The sequence below is a fragment of the Monodelphis domestica genome, chromosome 6 (genome assembly GCF_027887165.1).
Source record: "Monodelphis domestica isolate mMonDom1 chromosome 6, mMonDom1.pri, whole genome shotgun sequence".
Lineage (NCBI taxonomy): Eukaryota > Metazoa > Chordata > Mammalia > Didelphimorphia > Didelphidae > Monodelphis > Monodelphis domestica.
The window spans coordinates 300,900,152-300,904,394 of NC_077232.1; positions in this window are offsets into that span (position 1 = coordinate 300,900,152).

A 4,243-nucleotide genomic window follows, 5' to 3' on the forward strand; every position below is an offset into this window, starting at 1 on the left:
CTCTCAGTGCGTCTGGGTGGGAGGGGTGTTGGAGTTTGATCTTCTCTGTCCTCTGGAGGCTTTGATGGGATTAAGTCTGGCTGGGTTGCTGGAAGTGCCCTGGGGCCAAAACCTTGGGAAGGGGAGGGGAATATGGAGTGTCTCCACTGCTGCAACTATGCCTCCCTCTCTGTGCTCTGTGTTTCTCCTCCATCTGCTTCCCCACTGACTGTGTTGGATGCTCTGAGCCTGGCACAGCTTTGCTCACAAGGTACTCCCTCCAGATCAGCGCCTTTGCCCACCCAGAGGTTCCAGCTGCTGCTGGAGGCTTAGCAATCTAGGTGGGGGAGGGGTCCTGGGACCTTCCTTCTTCCTTCCCCTTAAATCCAAGTCTTCTCGAATTCTAGCTTTTGGGGGCATACCTTTTATGATGAGTCCAGCAGGAGAGTTCCTTGGCTCTGTCTTGTTGTTAGGTTTGATTTTCAGTCCCCTTGGAGCATTTAGTTTGCAATCAGTAAGGAAGGGTTTTCAGAGGTCTAAATGTTTGCTGCCTCTAAGCTGCCATCTAGAGAGAATAATGGCCTTGTTTTAATGGCCTTGAATGTGGTAGAAACATGTTAGGGTTTGGGTTAGGGTTAGGGTTAGAATAATTTGTTTTAATGGCCTTGAATGTGGCAGAAACAGGTGCCTTGGTCAGACATGGAAGAAATCAAGGATGTCCACCATATCCTGAACTATTTCCAGTTGTCTTGACTTTTGTCCTACCATTGGAAAATTGAATGAGGCTTACTGTTTGGTGCAATGCTGTCTCACTGAAATCCAATTCATAGCAAGTCAAGAGATCACCCCATGATTTCATTGATCTTTTTCAAAGTAGAGGATGAACAATAGCAGAGAACAGGTTTTGAATGCAGAATCACATGAAAATACTCAAACTATTAGGCCAAAGAAGGGTACTCTTTGACCTAGGCCTTTGTTGGCAAACCTATGGCACTGGTGCTGTTGCATGCCAGAGAAAACAGCTCCCTTCCCCAAGTCCACTGCTCCCAAGGACATTTCTCACATCACTTGCCTTTGCCCAGCAGCCCAATGGGAGTGCTTCTTTTCTCCCCTGTCTGGGGTAAGGTGAGGTGGCTCACATGAGGCATGAGGGTTGCAGTTTGGTTATTCGGTCTCTAAAAGTTTTACTATCATTGACCAAAGTAGGTCCTAGGCTTCAACATCTGTTGAGAGTTTGAGGAGCAAATTTCACAAGACTGAGACAATCCACAATATTACTACAATAAGAGAAGTGTAAAATAATCTGAAAAACATCCTTGACAAGACTTAAAAGGGATGCTAGATGGTTCAAGGATATAAGAAAAGTGAGACATGGTTCTTTGCAGTTCATTCTAAGAACTGCCTGCTGAATTTATTTAAATATTTGTCTCTTGTTATTTTTATCTTTTTTAAAAATCTGTTACTTTCTCTCTCTAATATTCCCTATCCTCTATACATCATGTTTTCCCAAATCTAATAAATAATACTATACTAGCAATTGGACCTATGACCTCCCAGGTGTAAAAAACTTGTGGAAGAGGAAACTTCACCAACCAATGCTGGTTGGCACCTCCTTTGCAACAGCTATTCTTAGTTGCCTGGAGGCACAATTTCCATGACAATTTGGTTCCTTTGTCACATTTTGGACGAAAGACCTGAGACTGAGATATTGGTGAAGGACACTGACAAAGATCTAGTTAGTCCAGAAAACACTGACATCTCCTGATTTCACGTCTAATGCTCTAAGACCAAGATGTTAACAGAATTTATTAGCTAGTAAAGTAACTAGGAACCTCACATTCCCCTCAGTATCCCTTGCCCCTGGGGTCACTCCCTCCCTCTGGTTGGAGGGGGTGGAATATGGACAACTGGGAGCTTCTTCCTGATCTTCCAGAATTTAAAGAAGACATTCGATGATTTCTCTTCATTATTTCCCACCCAGCTGCTTTCCTAGCCATCATCATCTCCAGAAATCATTCTGAAATCATCTTTTGAAATTCATACCTACTTAGATCATTCCAATCAACATTTATTAAGCACCTACTATGTGCCAGGAACTGTGCTAAAGCTGGGGATACAAGAAGAGGCAAAAGGTAGGGTAACTCCCTTCCTTTCAACTGTGTGTGTGTGTGTGTGTGTGTGTGTGTGTGTGTGTGTGTATGTGTGTGTGTGTGTGTGTGTGTGTGTGTGTGTGTGTGTGTGTTTGTCTCCTCATCTGATGGTGGACTCTATGAAGTGCATTAAAGAGGCAGAAAACAGAAATACAATTGGAGTGGGAGAGAGGTTATTGCTGAAGATTTCAGAGAAGGTTTCCCAGAGGAGGTGCCCATTGAATCAGATTTTAAGTGATGGGTAGGAATTTATGAAATAAAGAGTGAGAAGGAGGATATACAAAACCAAAGCCCTGAGAATAGTTTTGGAGAATGAAGAATTTTACTTCTATGGTGTATGCTTGGCTAATATAATGTCATCAAAGCTCTCAATAAGTAACAAGCGATTTCTGCTGCTTCTGTTAAAAAATCCAAGGAAACGATTCCTGTTTTTGATGCATGCTGTCTCAGGGTAAACCCAATGTTCTTCATAACCTTGCCATTTAGATACATCATTGCTTTAAAATTTACACCAAAATGGATTTTAATTGTTATTTTTTTTACTCGTTAAAATGAAAGTTTGATGATCAGATCTGCTTCTCTTATCTTATGATTCTCCACTTTCTATGGAAAATGCCAACATGCTTTTAACTTCAGCATCCTGCTTACCCAGATCAGATGCTCTTGCATGGAAGGCACCTTAGATGCTCATCTAGGCCAACTCCCTACTTTAGTAGAAGAGGATTTACTGAAGTTAAGTGATGTAGCCAAGGCCACACTGGTAGGAATCATGCAGATAAAGTCAACATTCTGACTCTGTCTTAATCATTCCTTATTGCTGACACAGAGCAGTAATCCCAGCTACAGAGGAGGCTCAGATGAGCATATCTCTTGAACTCAGAATCCTGCATTGACGTAAGCCAATTAGGTTACCTAAGGAGGGACAAACTGGTCCAAGACTCATGTGCTCACTGGTAATAAGCTCAGACTCTGAAGCAGCTCCTATGCTTCTTGCCTGATCAAGACAGGGAGACCTAGTGTTAAACAACAACAAAATCTTTCATTTTTTATGACTGTGAAACCTAGATTTTAGTATCCTCCTTATTCAGTTGGGATAGTGATAGTGATTTGCTGGCAAATATTTAACAATGTACTTTCTTGCGTTAAAAAATGACTACAGAGCACACTGTTCAGTTTCATATGCATTTTTAACATTTTCTCCATCTTTTTCTTTAGTCTAAGTTACCAACAAAATAATAAATCAAGTTATGATTTGTGGCATCTGCCAATTTCTTAGGTGTAAATGCTCACATTGAAAATTTAACAATGGGCTCTTATGAGTCTTTTCCAGCTGGCTCCAGCATACCTCTGGTCATAAAAGGTTATTATGAACATTTATTTAGCAGGAAAATAAAATAAAAGAATTCTGGGATCTAGTATATTTCCAAAATGCCTCCCCTGTTGCATTTGGCTTCCACAACCTAGCTTCCAAGTTGACCAGGTCACCCAAGTGATTTTCTGCACTTTTGAGGACTTTGCTAGTTTTTTTCCTAAGGTATAAGAAAAGCACCTACTGATGCACACTATCATGATCTGACTCAGTGTTATAATAAATCCTCAGCTATGCCCTTTCTTCTTGGATTCTTCTGCTTCAACACCGCTTCCTCTTTCCTTCAGTAAAGGAGAACAATCAAAGATTGTTTTATCTGAGATGCTGAAGAAAAGGTAAAAAATAAGCAGAGAAAACAAACTCTTCTTGTGGAAACTCTGGATGCTTTGCTAAAATTGCCTTTTTCTCTCTGGGTTAAGAACAGCCCCATTTGTTACCTTGTTTGTGATCCCTGACTGCCCAGGGAGGTTGCTGTTCCTATGATTTATGGTCCATATAAAAGCATAAAGTTTTGCTTAAGCCTGTGAGTGAGCATTTTTTTTTTTGCCCCCTGAGCATGACAGATTAGGTGAAAACAAAAGATAGGAACAAAAATAACGGGGGCAGGTCATGAATCTGTTTCTGCATGGACGAAGGGGGCAGTCCTTTTGGGGTGTGCAATTTCCATGAGAATCTGGGTCCTTTGTCATGTTTTGGATGGATGACCCGAGTCTGAGATATTGGTGAATAGCATTAACAAAGGTCT